Raw genomic sequence first — 21,301 nt, 5'->3', positions numbered from 1 at the left:
TCATCATTCGGTTGTGTTGATCAACCATCGAAGTACATATAACTGAATTATAAAAAAAAATTGGTCCCGCTATCTAAATAACGCTACCCATATCAAATGTTTTAATGAGAGATGTTCAGTTTTTTATTAAGTATTTTATTATTATTTCATTGTGTTTTAGCTCCAATATATGTTGGTTTGAAGGGGGGAAATATGACAATAATACACATACATATTTTACCCACGAGACTAAACAAGACTTGACTTGATATTTTGACTTGATATTTTACACAGAGAGTAGATTTCACATTCTCCAAATCCAAATCGGCTCAGATTTAGATAAAGCCTCCATATATATGTTCATCCGATTTGATGAAATATGGCCAGAATTCCAACATTTTACACACAATTTGCTTTACCCATATTGTAGACACGTAGTCTACACAGCGCAATTGCATACTTTCTACAGAATTTGTTAAAGTGAAGTTAAGCCTTCGGCTTCTGATTTGGCCAAATATTGTCCAAAAACCCACAATTCACGAATGGTCCAGGGTATAATATTGTCAGGTCTCAACTAGTCCGCGATTTTAACTCCTACAAACATTCGGATCAAACAGGATCCAGGATCCAAGCTGAATCACAATCTCCAAATTTACATGTTAGAAATGGGGTACATGGAGTTATTTTGAATTATCTAAAAAATATATCGAATACAAACCATTGTCCTCTCCTTAGATTATCCATAAGGTGTTGGGGTCTCATCCATGGTGCAGATATGAGAAGCATCGACATTTTTGACCCATTTTATTGCTTCGATTTAAAAGTTTGAAATAAAATACATTTTTCTACTTCAATTAATTTTTATTAACGCATTTAAAAATTTCAAACGCCTTCCGGCTGTGAATGCTATATGAAAATGTTGGCAACTAAATGATAGTTAAAAAATTTCCTTACGGTTGGTCGTATCAACTAATTTGACTCAAAATTTTTCAAAGGAGGTAGATTTGGTTGCTACAACCATTTATTTTGTAGCATGACATAAATTCTGTTGAAAGTCTCACCATATAGTTACAGTTACGAACAAATACATATAAATACAGAAAATTGGTATAAACAACCTATATTTATATCTAAATGTAGAATGTTTATTACTACAACGGAATTCCAAACACTCTCTTCTCTGTGCACCCAGAGAAATGATTGGTTGGAATTCGATTAGGACAACAGTTTGATAGTGGAGACCCACAATTTTTAATTGTGTGGAATAATTGTTAGTTATTTCTCTTGTTTGATAGTTTATATAATCAATATAACGATGGTGTGACCAAAAGTTGGTACACATGACCAAATATTGGTCGTTATTTATACATTGAAGTAACTAACCATTTCAATTTATTCCACCCTGTTGTGATAACTGATTTGTTTTGCCAATGTGTCACCAAACCCAACTGAAAGTCCGCCTAGCCAATAAGTTGGTTGTGTTAACAAATTGTATAGTTATAAAGGAATTTGTTGCTATGGACTACATAAATATGACAACAAATAAGTTGTTGTTTGATTTCATTAATTATAAACTCTAAATTCTCAAAATTTCAATACAATTCAAATTTTTCATGTCGAGTACCCAATATTAGAGAAAATTCTGGCCATAAAGACTTTCTGTGAATTAGGTATATATTCTTTTTAATTCGGTAGCTGCATTTTTAAGTGGCAAGTAACATAATCATCAAATGAAATTAATATCACTCACTCACTTACGTTCTTCCCTACTAGAGATATTTTAACAAATGTGACGATTTCCGAGGATGTGAATGGCCACCTCGCCATCGAACTTAAAATCGATCAGAACTGAAGAAAGATGCAAAGACATAACAACATTTCAAGGTCCATGCGTCAGTCACGATCGGGTAATTGTGAGTGGAGCATCAGCAGTATCTGCATCATTTCCATTCAGTTTTTAATCTCTGTTGGGGTTTTGGGTACATTGGGGTACTGCCACTCAAATCGAATGACATATATAATCATGTAAGGCGTGTTCTATTAGACAAACTTTGCCAACAGAACACGATCAAAGGTACATTTTTTAACGTTAACGCATTTTTTTTTATATTATGTCTGCTTTTCATCCAGAAATTTAAAAAAAAATATTTTGACCTCCTTGGACCTGAAAATTGTGTAGATTTCGCAACTCTTGCTATCTCATGGAGTTTCTTTTGCAGTTCATAAAAGGTTCTAAAGATGACGATGTTTTTTTAGGTTAATAGTCAATAAAAATATTAATATGTATTAAAATTAAATACAGACTAAAATTAATTCACCAAATGGTTTTTTTAATTTCTCAAGCATTGGTTGTCCGAAAATAATAAATAGTTGTTTCAACAAACGAATAAAATCTTATTGGTTGGGATTACCAATTAGACTTATAATGTGCCCAAATTTTAGTTATCCAAACAATTTGATATACTGTTGTGCAAGACTTCAGTTGGTTGCTTTGACAAATTTCGTCAGTTATATTCTGGTAGTAGATGGGACCGAATAATTTGGTTGGCAAAAGAATTGGTTGGCACAACAAATTTGTTTTCTGTGTGTGTGCACAGAGTTTGGTTGTGATAATCGAATTTATCAATCATACAATCATTTGGTTGTATCACCCAACTTTACTAGCACCTTAACCGATTTGGAAATTAATGTTTCCCTCAAAATATTGTATTTTATATATATTTTAAATGATAGAAACGTACATAAAATCACTTTATATCTAAATACAATACATTGATAACCATTTTAAAAAATTTTCACCTTTGAAAGTATAGCCGCTAGTATGTTATGGATTACAGAATTAACAGGCAATGGGAGTTAAATCTTTGGGACTCTTAGTACATTAGTAAATGGAGACCGAACTGAGCACATAGTGGTATACCATAAAAATGGGCCAACATACACGCTCACAAAAAATCGCTTCTGTAACATATACTCCCAAACATATTTTGCTTCAAGCATATACATTTTTGGGTATTGCCCAAACATTTATATGTTTGATCTCTTCCAATATATAATATGTTTGAAAGCATATTGGTCTAAACAATATATGTTTGGGTAGTCTAAGTTCCAAACATTTTGTATTTTTGCATCCAAATTCAATAATGTTGTCTTCCAAAAAACAATATGTTATTATGTGAACATATAATATGTTTGGAAGCATTTTGCACCCAAAAATATTATATGCTTAAAAAAATTCTCCCAAACAATATTGTGCTCAAAATTTTATTTATTTATTTATATATTTACAATCATAATGAATTATGAAAATAAACAGGTAATATAGGTGCTAACAACATAGGTTTTCGACCTGAATGCTCAAAATTTTGTTTCTGCCTAATTCTATATTCCCCCACATCTTTCTCACTTCCACGAGATTTTTTATTTCTTAGCACCTTTTTCTGTAATACAAACATTGTAGAAGAAATTATTCAATTTCATGTTTTTTTTTATTTTAATTTTACCTTTTGCCGGACGGGGATTCGAACAGCGGACCACACAGTTTGTAAGGATCAAAGAAGTAGCTGATCAATTGCCCAAGGAAAAATAAAATGTTAATTTTGTAATAACAAGCAACAACCACCAATTTAATTCAATATCGCTCCCTGTTAAATAGCGCTCCAAGCTACTAAAAACATATATGTTTATAGGCTATTTCTAAATTAATATATGTTTGCATCCAAGCATATTATATTTACAAACATTTTATGTCCCAAACATAATATGTTCTAACATATTAACATATATGTCCCAAACATGTTATGCTAGTTTATGAACATTATATGCTTGCACTCAAACATATTGTGTTTAAAAATTTGTGTTCCAAACATATAATGTTTATAGCCAAACATATGAAAAACAGTCTTTTTCATCCGTGTAGCCAGTCTAAAAAAACTACAAATTAAGTCAGAAAATTAGTGTGGAGTTTTAAAAAATAAACAAGAATCTACTCGCCACGATCAATTCCTTTGGCGTTTCATAGATAAAAGGCAGACGTGAAGATGGATTTTTCCATTAGAGTCGCATTAGTGTCGTTACATGGTTTAAACATTTGCCCTTTAAGATAATAAATGTTTTCCACATCTAAAACCTAATATATTGCATTTGACTCGAGCCTTGAGTATCCTGAAGCCTGCGCGAGTTGTTCGTAAAAACATTTGACAGCCAGTTCACCGAGGAATGAAATCGATTTAGAAACGGCTTAAAGTTTTTCCGTTTTCAGTGGTTTTTATTTTAAATTAAAACAAATACGTTTTCCTTCAACATTGAATAATTGGTAATATTATTGACATTTAAAAATATTTCCAAAAGAATTCAGTTGTGAATATCAATTGAAAGTGCTGAATACTAAATGACAGTTATTCAGAGTTTATAAGGTTGGTTATGCGTATCGAATTCGATCAAAAATTTTCAAAAGAGAGACATTTAGTTCAGGTAACTATTTGACTTGTATTACAAACAAAAATCTATAATATGTTAATAAGCGCCAAATGGTAGAAGGAACTATATAATGTTGTAAATAAAGTAAATAGATTGACACAACTGTGATTTCATTGTAAATGCAGAATTTTCATTACAACAATCGATTTTCAACCACTATCTTCTCTGTATGTACTTGTTTTTTGTGGTTTCATTGTGGAAATCTCAAAAAGTGGAGGGGAATTCAGTTTAATTTTCCCATGATGTAGTTCATTTTTCCCATTAACCCCCATTTTCATAAAGCTACGTTAGTGTTCCGTTAACTAACCAACTTTTAAACCGTATTATGGACGAAGCTGTCATGTCGCATATATATTCCATATGCCAGTTAGGAATTTAACTGACGAAAATTTTCCAGTTAAATTTAACTGGAGAGAAGATATTTGCAATTTATTTTCTGTTAACTGGCAGTTAAAGCCTAACGGAGCTACATGAAAATGGCCGTAAACCGTCTAATTTTTAGTCAGTTAAAATGAATAGAATTTAATAAATATGCATTTTAAGTGAAAAAAGCATTTAATTTTTTTTTTAATTTCAATCAAAAACGTGACTTTTGATACAATATATATATTTATCATGTTTTTCTGACTATTTTTGTGGGGAAAATCTAGCGGTTTTGGGGCAACAATTCTGGCAACGCTACTGTGGTTACAAGCGTAAGTGATACTCCCCTATAGTCTGGTTTTGACTCATGCACACATTTATATTTATACTCACACTCTTTCTCTCTGTCTCTCTTTCGCCATCTCCCACTTGTGCAGGCCTCTTGCTTTACTAAGTCAATCTTCGAAAATATTCTCTTTGAGATTTAATGTTAATGGGTGATATTTTGTTTAAAATTTATTATGCATTTCATAAACTCACTCTATTTTCTACATGCAGTTTGCACTATCACAGCTTTGTGTCCAGGATCAAGAACATAAGGTTCTAAACTTAGCAAATAATTGCGGTCACCAGATGTTTTCTGACTCATTCCCGGAATATTTTGGTAATGATGGTGTATGTTAGATGTTGTTTTGTAGATGGTAATTCATTATTTTGCCAATGATGTTGGCTAAAATATTCACATGTTATATTTCACTTACCTGTAATGAACAAACCAAAAAAAAAAGGAGAGAAATAATAAATTAGCATAAATTATTCATTTGGTTGGCTAATGTTTAAATTAATCATGATAAACATATTGTAGAGAACATAAAATAATTAACACCATGATACGGGCCTTAAAGATAGAAAAATTTAACGAAAATTGTGTACACAGTTATACAATTCTTGTGTGATAGATTTTTAATAGCAGATATGATTTTTTTAATTCCAAGATTTTGTTAGCTAAAATAAATATTTGATGATTTTTTAAAAGAAAAAGAGCAAATAATCAGAAATTAGATTTAAAAAAGACTTGAGGAAAAATCAACATAACATCTCCTATATGGGGGAATATCGAGCTACTTGGACATGAAGAGTAAGGAAGTGATTGATTATGAAGCTATTGATAAGAAAATGCCAGATACCAAACCCACAAGCCTAACTAGACATATGTTTCTTTGCTGGCTAATGCAAGTTTCATAGTCTTTACTGTAGAACTGGGGGGTGTGAGATAATTAAATTTGGGTCTTATATGCTAATTTCCTAACGAAATTACATACGAGAATTATTCCTCTCAAATTGAACCATTAAGAAAAAGAAAAACATTTTTTGGTTTGCACAAATTCTAAAAATAGACATGTGTATGCTTGAAGCATAATATGTTTGCGAGTATATGTTACAGATCCGATTTTTTTGAGGTTTTAACAACTGTGATTTTAGATAAAACAAATATATATGGCCAAAGCAGAATCTTATGTACCCTCCACCAAGGATTGCATAGAAAGTTCTACTAAAGACAAACACTTATAATCGAATTACTTGGGTTGTCATGCTTTGGTGTTACACTACTTATAATTCCCTCATTGTACTTTTGCCCAAATGATGGTGTCATTCCAAACTTATTTTTATACCCTTCACCACTACTGTGGTACAGGGTATAATAAGTTTGTGCATTTGTATGTAACGCCAAGAAGGAAAAGTCTGAGACCCGTTTAGTATACCGATCGTCTTAGAATTAAATTCTGAGTCGATTTAGCGATGTCCGTCTGTCTGTCTGTCTGTCTGTCTGTCCGTCTGTCTGTCTGTCTGTTGATGTATTTTTGTGTGCAAAGTACAGCACGCAGTTTTAGTCCGATTGTCCTAAAATTTGGTATAGGGTCCTGTTTCGGCTCAAAGACGATCCCTATTAATTTTGGAAAAAGTCGGTTCAGATTTAGATATAGCTGCCATATATATTTTTCATCGATCTGGTCATAATTGGCGTGTATATCAACCGATCTTCCTCAAATTCCGTACATCCGAATATTTTATGAGTCTCGAGAAACTTGCAAAATATTAGCCAAATCGGTTCAGATTTAGATATAGCTCCCATATATAGCTTTCGCCCGATTTACACTCATTTGCCCACAGAGGCCAATTTTTTGCTCCGATTTAGTTGAAATTTTGCACAGAGAGTAGAATTAGCATTATAGCTATGCGTGTCAAATTTGGTTGAAATCGGTTCAGATTTAGATATAGCTCCCATATATAGCTTTCGCCCGATTTACACTCAAATGACCACAGAGAAATGACTCTAATTGTCCTAAACTTCTAATGCATATATATCGAGCGATAAATCATAAATAAACTTTTGCGAAGTTTTCTTAAAATTTATGAGTCTCGAGAAACTTGCAAAATATTAGCCAAATCGGTTCAGATTTAGATATAGCTCCCATATATAGCTTTCGCCCGATTTACACTCATTTGCCCACAGAGGCCAATTTTTTGCTCCGATTTAGTTGAAATTTTGTACAGAGAGTAGAATTAGCATTATAGCTATGCGTGTCAAATTTGGTTGAAATCGGTTCAGATTTAGATATAGCTCCCATATATAGCTTTCGCCCGATTTACACTCAAATGACCACAGAGGCCAATTTTTTGCTCCGATTTAGTTGAAATTTTGCACAGGGAGTATAATTAGCATTGTAGCTATGCGTGCCAAATTTGGTTGAAATCGGTTCAGATTTAGATATATCTCCCATATATAGCTTTCGCCCGATTTACACTCATATGGCCGTAGAGGGCAATTTTTAACTCCGATTTAGTTGAAATTTTACACAGGGAGTAGAATTAGCATTGTAGCTATGCGTGCCAAATTTGGTTGAAATCGGTTCAGATTTAGATATAGCTCCCATATATATGTTTTTCTGATTTCGACAAAAATGGTCAAAATACCAACATTTTCCTTGTAAAATCGCCACTGCTTAGTCGAAAAGTTGTAAAAATGACTCTAATTGTCCTAAACTTCTAATGCATATATATCGAGCGATAAATCATAAATAAACTTTTGCGAAGTTTTCTTAAAATTGCTCCAGATTTAAATGTTTCCCATATTTATTTTTTACTAACATTGTGTTCCACCCTAGTGCATTAGCCGACTTAAATTTTGAGTCTATAGATTTTGTAGAAGTCTATCAAATTCTGTCCAGATCGAGTGATATTTAAATGTATGTATTTGGGACAAACCTTTATATATAGCCCCAACACATTTGACGGATGTGATATGGTATCGAAAATTTAGATCTACAAAGTGGTGCAGGGTATAATATAGTCGGGCCCGCCCGACTTTAGACTTTCCTTACTTGTTAATTCATAATATTGTGAGAGATACAGGACCCGAAATCTATAACAGTGTCCTTCATATTTTGCAATCAATGAGAATATATGGAACAGGTTGGCTGATAAGTCCCCGGTCTGACTCATAGATGGCGTCGCTAGTATTAAATGCATATTATTTTTATATAGTACCAACCTTCAAATGTTTCGTGTCAAAATTTGACGTCTGTAAGTCAATTAGTTTGTGAGATAGAGCGTCTTTTGTGAAGCAACTTTTGTTATTGTGAAAACAATGGGAAAAAAGGAATTTCGTGTTTTGATAAAATACTAATTTCTGAAGGGAAAAATTACGGTGGAAGCAAAAACTTGGCTTGATAATGAGTTTCCGGACTCTGCCCCAGGGAAATCAACAATAATTGATTGGTATGCAAAATTCAAGCGTGGTGAAATGAGCACGGAGGACGGTGAACGCAGTGGACGCCCGAAAGAGGTGGTTACCGACGAAAACATCACAAAAATCCACAAAATGATTTTGAATGACCGTAAAATGAAGTTGATCGAGATAGCAGAGGCCTTAAAGATATCAAAGGAACGTGTTGGTCATATCATTCATCAATATTTGGATATGCGGAAGCTCTGTGCAAAATGGGTGCCGCGCGAGCTCACATTTGACCAAAAACAACAACGTGTTGATGATTCTGAGCGGTGTTTGCAGCTGTTTACTCGTAATACACCCGAGTTTTTCCGTCGATATGTGACAATGGACGAAACATGGCTCCATCACTACACTCCTGAGTCCAATCGACAGTCGGCTGAGTGGACAGCGACCGGTAAACCGTCTCCGAAGAGTGGAAAGACTTAAAAGTCCGCTGGCGAAGTAATGACCTCTGTTTTTTGGGATGCGCATGGAATAATTTTTATCGATTATCTTGAGAAGAAAAAAACCATCAACAGTGACTATTATATGGCGGTATTGGAGCGTTTGAAGGTCGAAATCGCGGCAAAACGGCCCCATATGAAGAAGAAAAAAGTGTTGTTCCACCAAGAAAACGCACCGCGCCACAAGTCATTGAGAACGATGGCAAAAATTCATGAATTGGGCTTCGAATTGCTTCCCCACCCACCGTATTCTCCAGATCTGGCCCCAGCGACTTTTCCTTGTTCTCAGACCTCAAAAGGATGCTCGCAGGAAAAAATTTGGCTGCAATGAAGAGGTGATCGCCGAAACGGAGGCCTATTTTGAGGCAAAACCGAAGGAGTACTACCAAAATGGTATCAAAAAATTGGAAGGTCGTTATAATCGTTGAATTGCTCTTGAAGGGAACTATGTTGAATAATAAAAACGAATTTTGACAAAAAATGTGTTTTTCTTTGTTAGACCGGGGACTTATCAGCCAACCTGTTATATTGACGTCACGTACCAAATTTGAAGCGGATCGGATGAAATTTGCTTCTCCGGGAGGCTTAAGAAGTAAAACCTGGGGATCGGTTTATTTGGGGGGCGATATGTAATTATAGTCCAATATCGACAAAATTTTGCGTGGTACCAAATTTCAACCGGCTCGGATGAAATGTGCACCTCCAAAAGACTCCTCAATCCAAATAAGGGGATCGGTTTATATGGTGGATAATCATAATTATGGCCTGATATAGACCAAGTTTGGCATGGTGCGTGCATGCCTTATACTGACATCACGTACCGAATTTCAACCGGATCGAATGAAATTTGCTTCTCCAGAAGGTTCAAGAAATAAAATGTGGGGATCGGGTTAAACATAGAGGCACCCGAGCAGAGACAGAGGCATACAGCGAAATACACCACTCCGTGGTCCGATTTAGACCAAGTTTGGCATGGTGGTTGCAGGCCTTATACTGACATCACGTACCGAATTTCAACCGGATTGGATGGAATTTGCTTCTCCAGAAGGTTCAAGAAATAAAATGTGGCGATCGTTTTAACATAGAGGCACCCGAGCAGAGACAGAGGCATTCAGCGAAATACACCACTCCGTGGTGGATTAAGACATCAACAGGTATTATTTATATAAGGCATTAAAATGACCATACCATTATCGTCGGAGGAAAAAGGAAATGTATAGTTGTAAGGAGAAAAAACTTGTCGTAATAGTGGCGCCCGAGCGGAGACAAAAACACACAGCGAAATACAACATACAACACACCGAAAAAAAAGTTTACTATTTTTTATGAAAAATGAACTAACCCATAGTAAGAATGACCATGATTTGGCGCCAAAGATTTTTTTCATCTAGATAAGTTCATGATTTTCTTATAAATTAGTTCATGTATTGCATCGTATTTTACTTCATTATTACTATGCTGTGGGAAGAATATAGTTAAACTCATTCAAAATATTCCTGCTATCCGGAAAAATGAACAATTTTTTGGGAAACCTTTATTAAGAAATTGGTTTGAAATAAACTGTTTGTCGGTATAATTTTCAAAAAAGTAGAGAAATTGAGGAATCAAAGGTACAACAAGCCTGTACAACAACTAATAATTTTCTCGTACAAAACATGTCAATTTTCTATAACCACCAGTATTTTATTCCAAAAAATTATTATTATATTACACAAAACTATGGTTTATGATATACAATAAAGGAAATATTTTTATTAGTACGTTGGATGCAGTTACTTGTCGGTAGTTAGTAATTGCTTCTTCAAAAGAGTAATATTCTACGTTATTAGGACTAAACTAATTAATTTAAATTTCCATGTTTTCTATCCAGATGAAAGATATATTGAATTGTCCAATTTCATCGATTTTGGCTAACTTTTGTTGGGCGGATTTGTCTTATAAGCATCTGAAATTGCAAAGTTATACAAAATATAAGAAAAATATTATCAAATTCTATCGTTCATATTGATTTTTAACTTACGGTTTTCAAGAGTGTTTCCTAGAGCCAATAAGGATATCAGCTTAATTAGCATTAAACAGTAAGAATATTCAAAAAATACCATTACAAGACCTGTTTACCTGCAAGTGAAAATAATAATTTTTAATAAATTTAAATTTTAGTTTTATTAAAAACGGACAAAATACCGTTTAGAAAACTTACCACATTGAAAAATCCATCCAGTTGGTACATTATTGAAATCATATCCATGGACTAATGGGACGCTTGTGAAATTATTCTCAGAATATAAAGGGTGATTTGTTAAGAGCTTGATAACTTTTTTTTTAAAAAAAACGCATAAAATTTGCAAAATCTCATCGGTTCTTTATTTGAAACGTTAGATTGGTCCATGACATTTACTTTTTGAAGATAATTTCATTTAAATGTTGACCGCGGCTGCGTCTTAGGTGGTCCATTCGGAAAGTCCAATTTTGGGCAACTTTTTCGAGCATTTCGGCCGGAATAGCCCGAATTTCTTCGGAAATGTTGTCTTCCAAAACTGGAATAGTTGCTGGCTTATTTCTGTAGACTTTAGACTTGACGTAGCCCCACAAAAAATAGTCTAAAGGCGTCAAATCGCATGATCTTGGTGGCCAACTTACCGGTCCATTTCTTGAGATGAATTGTTCTCCGAAGTTTTCCCTCAAAATGGCCATAGAATCGCGAGCTGTGTGGCATGTAGCGCCATCTTGTTGAAACCACATGTCAACCAAGTTCAGTTCTTCCATTTTTGGCAACAAAAAGTTTGTTAGCATCGAACGATAGCGATCGCCATTCACCGTAACGTTGCGTCCAACAGCATCTTTGAAAAAATACGGTCCAATGATTCCACCAGCGTACAAACCACACCAAACAGTGCATTTTTCGGGATGCATGGGCAGTTCTTGAACGGCTTCTGGTTGCTCTTCACTCCAAATGCGGCAATTTTGCTTATTTACGTAGCCATTCAACCAGAAATGAGCCTCATCGCTGAACAAAATTTGTCGATAAAAAAGCGGATTTTCTGCCACTGATTTTGGTAATAAAATTCAATGATTTGCAAGCGTTGCTCGTTAGTAAGTCTATTCATGATGAAATGTCAAAGCATACTGAGCATCTTTCTCTTTGACACCATGTCTCAAATCCCACGTGATCTGTCAAATACTAATGCATGAAAATCCTAACCTCAAAAGAATCACCCTTTATTTGAAATAAAAAATGAAAAAAAAAAAATTAAACATAATTTCCAATTGTCAGTATAGCATTTAGTATTTAAGGTGGATATTAAATTCGAGTTTAGAGGCTAAAATCGCAATTTTCATGATACGTTTTCTTTAATAATCCATTATAAAAAAATAATCTTTATAAAAAACTTGGTTTGGGTTATTCTCCATCAAGTTATATTTAAATTTGTATCGGAAGACGTACAATTTTACACTTTTCTTAGTAATTTATTTTTATTTTTAGCGTCTAAACTCGAACTTAGTACTCACCTGTAGGAATTGCTGTAACATAAAAAATATAGATTCAAAAACATGGTTGCATCTCCAACCTGTGATCCAGATGTAGAATAAATATAGATCATCCTATTACCACTCATGTCGTATATTTTTTATGTAAATCAATTAAAAATCCGCACTAATTTTAAACTATTAACAGAAATATACAGTTCCTTAATCTGTTATTTGTTTTTTTATCAATAAAAAGCGTTTCTGATTACTCTAACATCACATCATTCACTTCTCAGTTTATAAAATGTTTCGAAATAAATGTATTTTCATTAATAATCACCAATACCTCACGTACAATTTTGCAAAATTAAAACCACGTTTGCACTTCATAAATGCATCAACATAACTGAATGCAACAATAAAACTCAAAGACACAAATAGCCATAAAGAAAAACAACTCCGTAAAGAAAAACAACTCCACACACACACACGATCCCTTTCTGATCTCGCTATTGCAAGAAAACAACTCTCACCACAAAAGATACCAACAACACACAAGGAACATTCCATTGTCTCTAGAATCAAAACAACCAACAACAGCATAAATGACGCAATAACAAACACAAACAATCATACGAGATATACACAAAATGTCTCTTAAAAACTCCCTCACATGATGCACTCACATTTTCCAGTAGCACGTTTATTGATTAGTTTGAATTCTATCTATAAGTTAAGGTAAAATATATACCAAATCTATGAGGAATCTATAAAAAATGATATACACCCGGCAAGGATTATATTAACTACTTTTTATTCTACTTTATTTACAACTTTCAATGTGAGGAAAAACACTCCAACTTATAATAAAAAGGGAAATAATCTGTAGGTAGTCATCATACGAATCGGTAATGTCGTTAAGTTAATTTTTACTACAAAAATTTTTTTCCATACAAAATTTTTTCTTAGTAAATTGTCTACATTTCGTAGTAAGATTTTTATATTGCCCATGTATTTTTATAATAGAATCAACGATGCATTAACTACTGTGTTGGAAATTTATTTAAGGAAAAATCCTTCCCATTTCGTAGTTAGTGAACTAAAAAACATTTACTGAATTTTTATAAGTTTTCCTTTAGCTAAGTTAATTTTCGTTGTGGTTACGAAAAATGAACTATATTACAGTAAATTTGTTGAACTATGTGGAAGTCAAAATGGTCCTTAAATTTACAAGACACTTTTTTTTCTGTGCACAACGACGGGTATATTTTATGTAAGGTACTGATATCAACATGACATTGTATGCGGTATGTGGTGGTTGAAGGCACCGAAAGGAATATTTTATGTAAGGATTGGAACTGAACGGACCAAGAAATATATTGGCAGGAAGGAAAACCTTGTCGTTATAGTAGCGCCCGAGCAGAGATAGAGACTTATAGTAAACTACAACACACAGTGATGGTTTTTAATCCAACGAAGGTATTCGAATGAACAGATAATTTTCATCGATGGAAATTTATTGGTAAGGAGGAAAACCTTATCGCTATAGAGGCGCCAGAGTAAAGACAGGCGCATAATACAAGACAGTTGTTGTTTAATACACCGAAAAAAAAGTTTACTATTGTTTACGAAAAATGAACTAACCCATAGTAAGAATGACCATGATTTGGCGCCAAAGATTTTTTTCATTTAGATAAGTTCATGATTTTCTTATAAATAAGTTTATGTATTGCATCGTATTTTAGTTCATTCTTACTACGCTGTGGGAAGAATGTACTTACACTCATTCAAAATATTCCTGCTATCCGGAAAAATGAACAAGTTTTTGGGAATCCTATATTTAGAAATTGGTTTCAAATAAACTGTTTGTCAGTATAATTTTCAAAGAAGTAAATAAATTGAGGAATTAAAGGTACAACAAGCCTGTATACAACTAAGAAATTTTTCGTACAATATAAGACAATTTTTCATAACTACCAGTATTTTATTTAAAAAAATTATTATTATATTACATAAAACTATGGCTTATGATATACAATAAAAGAAATGTTTTTATTCGTACGCTGTATGCTGTTACTTTTCGGTAGTTAGCAATTGCTTCTTCAAAAGAGTAATATTCTATGTTAGTAGAATGAAACTAATTAATATCAATTTCCATTTTTTTATCCATATGAAAGATATATGCCATAAGTTGCTATTTTCATTTCATTTTTGTCCAATTTCACCGATTTCGCTAGTTTTTGTTGTGTGGATTTGCGTCATAAGCCTCTGAAGTTAAAAAGGTATATAAAATATAAAAATATTATCAAATTCTATGGTATTTTGATCTCTAACTTACAAGAGAATTTTCTTAGAGCAAATAGGGATATCGGCTTAGTTAGCATTAAACAGTAAGAAGATTCCAAAAAATACCATTAGATTTGCTGTCATCCTGCAAATGAAAATTATTTTTAATAAATAGAAATTTTGGCTTTATTACAAATGGACGAAAAACTTACCACATTGAAAAAAATCATCCAATTACTACATTACTGGAATCATATCCATGCACAAATGGGACATTTTTGAAATCCTTCTCAGAATATAAATGAAATAAAAATATTATAAAATTAGATATAATTTCCACTTGTCAATATAGCATTTAGTATTTATGGTGGATATTAAGTTCGAGTTTAGTGGCTAAAATCCCAATTTTTCATGATTAGTTTTCTTTAGAAATACATGGGAAAAAAATTGAACCGTTTTTGTGTTCATTTAAAATTTATATCAAATTTTTAGTAATTTGAGGTCGCTGAATCCAAATTTACACTTGTTTTTTTAAGAGCTCGACTTTTTGAGATATACGGTTATGTTCAATATTAAGGCACTTCCGCTATATATATTGGAATAACTTGAAAACAATTCATCATATTAAATTAAAAAAACAGCGTTCTACATAAGCTTAAAAATGATTTTCTGTTCTTAATCGTGTAATCCATTTAAAGAATATAAACTTAATAAAAAACTTGTTTCGAGCTATTCTCCATCAAGTTATATTTAAATTTGCATCGAAGGCGTATAATTTTATACTTTTCTTACTGATTTATTTCTGATTTTAGCACCTAAACTCGAACTTAGTACACACCTTAAGGACTCGCTATAACATAAAAATATAGACTCAAAAAATTGTACTGTGATCCAGATGTAGAGTAAATATAGATCATTTTATTACCACTCATTATGAATATTTTTATGTAAACCAATTTAAAACCGCACTAATTTTAAATTATTAATAGAAATATACAGTTTCTTAATATGTGATTTATTTTAGAGTTATTTATTTTTTATCAATATAAAGTGTTTTTGTTTTCTCTAACATCACACCATTCACTTATCAGTTTCTAAAATGTTACGAAATAAATGTATTTTTATTAATAAACACAAATACCGCACGCAAGCGCACCACGTGTGCGCTTCATAAATGCATCAACAGAACTGAATGCACCAATAAAACTCAAAGACACAAACAGTCATAAAGGACACATATGTAAAGAAAAACAACTCCACACACACATGATCCCTTTCTGATTTCGCTATTGCAACAAAACAACTATCACCACAAAAGATACCAACAACACACATTCCATAACATCATCGCAATAACAAACACAAACAAAAAAAAAAGATGATGCAATAATTTCATAATTTCTTCTCACTTCAATTTCCAGTATCACGTTTATTGATTAGTTGGTATTCTATCTATAGGATAAGGTAAATATATTCAAAATTTACGAGGAATCCATAAAAAATTATATACACCCGTCAAGGATTAAATTAACTACTTTTTATTCTACTTTATCTAAAATTTTCAATGTGAGGAAATATACTCCGAAATAAGCTGTAGGAAGCCGCCATACGAATCGGTACTGTGGTTAAGTTAATTTTTACTACAAACATTTTTTTCCATACAAAAATTTTTCTTAGTAAATTGTCCACATTTCGTAGTAAGATTTTTATATTGCCTATGTCTTTTTATAATACAATCAACGATGCATTAACTACTGTATTGGAAATTTATTTAAGGAAAAATCCGTCCCATTTCGTAGTTAGTGAACTAAAAAACATTTACTGAAGTTTTATAAGTTTTCCTTTAGCTAAGTTAATTTTCGCAGTGGTTACGAAAAATGAACTATATAACAGTAAATTTTTTGAACTATGTGGAAGTTAAACTGGTCCTAAAATTAGCAAGACACCTTTTTTTCTGTGTAGAAAGACAGGAATACTTTATGTAAGGTATCGACATAAACGAATCATTTTCGTCCAAAGATAAACATGTTGTTAAACAGTCGCCCGAGCAGAGACATAGGTCAACACACAGTGGTGGTTGAATACAACGACAGGAATACTTAACTGACCATTTTCACTGATGAAAAGAAATATAATTGTGGGTAAGATAAAACGCTTGTTATAGAGGCGCACCAGCATAGACAAAGGCCTACAGCGATATATAGTGGTGGTATATTGCAATAAAAGCAATATATTGGTTGAGGTATTGAGTCAATGGGAAAAAATGAAATATATTTGTTGGGAGAAGAAAACCTGTCGTAACAGTGGCGCCCGAGCAGAGACAGAAGCAGATATCCCAATTTAATTTCTTGAGCTTCTAGATACTGTAAATCCAAAATAGGTGCGGGAAATTTGGTGTATATGGGTCTCCTACAGTGGCCTATCTCCCGATATCATTTGTTGGACTTCTAAAACTCTTAATTTCAATCAGATTGGCCTGTCTTTTGTCTTCCTTTAAACACGTGTTAACGACAACTTAAATTTTCAAATTCAGACTCGACTTCCAGTAGAAATTATTATTATATTAAGTAAAAATCGTCCTTAAAAAAAGTGTTAAACAACTTCTCCTGATGCAAAGATGCAAAAAGACAACAAATTTAAAGACAATTTCTTTAATTTTGAATAATTTTTTAAATTATTAAAGACAAGTTGACCTTAGTCAAACAAAGTTTTCTTTCATTTTAAGATACGCATTTTTAATTTGAATCACTTAATTATAAGGAAAAAAGAGACTTTATAGAAAAGATCATCGTCTTTCGGACAAGGAAATACGTCTTCTATGCTAAGCGAAACACGCATTCGTATTTTAAGGACATGAAATCTTTGGTCTCACGACAATATTTTTTTCAGTGTAGGTGTGCCGAATATGGTGATTCATGTTTTGGTCTAGTCCCTTATACGAGTATACCGATCTCACGGTTCGATGTCTTGGGCTTCTAGACACTTCAAGTTGTACCCAATTTTCCTGAAATTGGAAATATAGATGTACTTTAGAATCGAGGTGTGCGCGTGACACGAAATTCACCTGACACGTCGTCAAAAAAAAAGAGAGGTTAGGGATTCGCTTGGAACTACCGGCAACTCTCTTTGTCGTCTCAGCGGCTTCCGGTTTTCGATTTCCCCCCGATCCAGACTTCCTGGCTGTCGACAAACGTTCCCTAAACACTTTAATTACATTTGTAACGGTTGATTTGGCAACTTTTAGCGATTTTGCCAGCTTTGCGTGCGAGTAGCTCGGATTTTCGCGATGCGCGAGCAAAATTTTGATACGCTGCTCTTCTTGCTTGGACGGCATTTTGACAATTGAAGAGTGAATTCCAAAATCAAAATAGGAGCAAAATTCTGCACACACACACCTTCAAAATGAGGGGTGTTCAGGTTTTTTAAATGCAAAATTTAAAGAAATACGTCAAGTTTATATTGACCAAATTTTGACCATATCACCCTTTATAGCAAAATCTGAACCGATATCGATGATTTTTTGCACTTATAGTAAGTTCTATAGGAAATAAGATTTGGCCAACTTTGAGTAAGAGCGGTTGATAAATAAGGGACTTATGGCCAAATTTGGGAAAATCGGGCGATACATATATATGGGAGCTATATCTAAATCAGAACCGATTTCGATGAAATTTGGCACATTTAAGGGGTGGTCAATTGAATTACTTTGTGACAAATTTGATGCCGATCGATGAGTAAATAAGCGCAATCTGACCCCATTTATCGAAATCGGGCGATACATAACAGGTTGGCTGATAAGTCCCCGGTCTGACACATAGATGGCGTCGAAAGAGGTGGTTACCGACGAAAACATCACAAAAATCCACAAAATGATTTTGAATGACCGTAAAATGAAGTTGATCGAGATAGCAGAGGCATTAAAGATATCAAAGGAACGTGTTGGTATCAGTCATCAATATTTGGATATGCGGAAGCTCTGTGCAAAATGGGTGCAGCGCGAGCTCACATTTGACCAAAAACAACAACGTGTTGATGATTCTGAGCGGAGTTTGCAGCTGTTAACTCGTAATACACCCGAGTTTTTCTGACGATATGTGACAATGGATGAAACATGGCTCCATCACTACACTCCTGAGTCCAATTGACAGTCGGCAGAGTGGACAGCGACCTGTGAACCGTCTCCGAAGCGTGGAAAGACTCAAAAGTCCGCTGGCAAAGTAATGGCCTCTGTTTTTTGGGATGCGCATGGATTAATATTTATCGATTATCTTGAGAAGGGAAAAACCATCAACAGTGACTATTATATGGTGTTATTGGAGCCTTTGAATGTCGAAATCGCGGCAAAACGGCCCCATACGAAGAAGAAAAAAGTGTTGTTCCACCAAGACAACGCACCGTGCCACAAGTCATTGAGAACGATGGCAAAAATTCATGAATTGGGCTTCGAAATGCTTCCTCACCCACCGTATTCTCCAGATCTGGCCCCCAGCGACTTTTTCTTGTTCTCAGACCTCAAAAGGATGCTCGCAGGGAAAAAATTTGGCTGCAATGAAGAGGTGATCGCCGAAACTGAGGCCTATTTTGAGGCAAAACCGAAGGAGTACTACCAAAATGGTATCAAAAAATTGGAAGGTTGTTATAATCATTGTATCGCTCTTGAAGGGAACTATGTTGAATAATAAAACGAATTTTGACAAAAAAATGTGTTTTTCTTTGTTAGACCGGGGAATGATCAGCCAACCTGTTATATATGGGAGATATATCTAAATTTGATCCGATATTTTCCAACTGCAATAGCATTCGTCCTTGTTCCAAAAAAGCGCCACATACCAAATTTCATCAAAATCGGTTAATAATTGCGACCGGAATCCTGCGAACAACAAATACATGGACAGACGCACATCAAGGGCTAGATGGACTCAGGAGGTGATTCTGAGTCGATCTGTATATATAGGGTCTAAAATCAATATTTCACGTAGGCACATTTTTTGGCAGATCAAAGTTATTATACCCTGACCACTATGTTGTTTTGGGATATGAAAAGGTTCTGCTGTTGAAACTAGCATTGGCTACAGAGGCCATCAGCTAAAGGAGACTGGTTATCGTCTTTCAAATGTTCGAAAAATAAAAATGGGAGTTCGGTCACCATGTATTTATGAACGAAAACTTACTTCTAAATACTCAAGCAATATAATTGGGTGGTAGATAAATATGTAGGTGAACAATCTTCATCATTTCTACACAGAAAAAAAAAATCCGTAGTTAAACTAACACTAAATTTAACTTATTTTTATTTAAAAATAATTATATGCTAGTAGTTAAACTTTATTTTTTTTTTGGAAATTTTCCACAGCCCAATGAAAATTTCCATTTTTTACATTTTATGAACTAATCGTTGGTATAAAGTTCAATGACCCTACACATAAGTTCAATATGAACTAAAGCAAAAGAAGATTTTTTTTTTTTTTTTTTTTGTATATTTATGGGATATTTTATCCAACTCAGTGAAGAATACTGATGGGGGGTTAACATTTAAACAAAATGATTTCACATTTGTAGACCTTAATCAAGCCGAGTAAAATTATACATTAATGCCTGGGCTCCCATGAATAAAATTCTGTGTCCGTTTATAGTCCGAATGCTTCATTTGCTTTGCCCTTTTGTATCCTTTTTTTAATAATAGAAATAAACCGAATTTGATGTATGTTAAATCATTATTGTGAATCTAATTTACTGAACTGAATGAACTGAAATTTATGCTAGAAAATATTCCCAATTACTGTATCGGCTAACTCTTTTCACCACGTTACGTTATCTTTGAACTTGTTTTATTCTTGGTATTTGTGGCAATAGCTTATATTTACATTTTGAAATCCCATTCAAAAAAAATTCAATACTACCACAAACATTTTTCAAATATCGTAACATATTTTGTAGCAGAATTTGTACATTTTTGTCACCCATTCGAAATACCATTCAATATTCATGTCACTCTGTTTTTTGTTTTTTTTTTTTGTTTTGCTCCTATCCATGTAGAAATAGGCCCTCAAACCCAAGTGGTTAGAAAAATTGACAGAGGATACTGAACATTTTATGACATGCCCGGTTTTACTTCCGTTTCCCGTTTGACAAGCTATCATAACGACTAAGTTCTTTGGTAGGGTTGATTTTACATGTTAGGTGTGCTGGTTATTGTTGTAGAGGAAGTGATAGTCAAAAGAGGTAATGAAAAGGGAGATATAAATGAATATCAGCTTGGGGCATGTAAAATCCTGTCCCATACATCGTCAATTATTTACTATTAAAATAGCCATTGTTTTAAAGTTTTTATTGAGTTTTTTTTTTTTTTGTACAACAAAGAATGGAGAAATAAACTATAGATAATAATACCAGCCATTGTGATAATCAATAAAAACAATTTAAGTCGGCAACATGGAAATGAATAAAGAACCGTGAACTTTTAACTGCATAGATTTAATCGACAACAAAG

At 33.5% G+C, this 21,301-nt stretch overlaps 1 protein-coding gene and 1 long non-coding RNA gene across 2 annotated transcripts in view; both read right to left on the bottom strand.

Annotated features, from left to right (window-relative positions):
* stai (stathmin) overlaps positions 1 to 21,301 on the bottom strand; it is a 578,970-nt gene that overhangs the window by 257,046 nt on the left and 300,623 nt on the right. The gene's annotated exons all lie outside the window — the stretch shown is intronic.
* On the bottom strand, positions 10,781 to 11,164 carry LOC142223071 (uncharacterized). The gene is made up of 2 exons (XR_012718538.1): positions 11,078 to 11,164; positions 10,781 to 11,002 (listed from the first exon to the last, which is right to left on the bottom strand). It is a non-coding gene; the product is annotated as an uncharacterized LOC142223071 (long non-coding RNA).

This window comes from Haematobia irritans, chromosome 2, assembly GCF_050003625.1.
Source record: "Haematobia irritans isolate KBUSLIRL chromosome 2, ASM5000362v1, whole genome shotgun sequence".
In the NCBI taxonomy this organism is placed as follows: Eukaryota; Metazoa; Arthropoda; class Insecta; order Diptera; family Muscidae; genus Haematobia; species Haematobia irritans.
The sequence above is the reverse complement of the archived record's forward strand: the minus strand, read 5'-3'. Positions and strand labels throughout refer to the sequence as shown.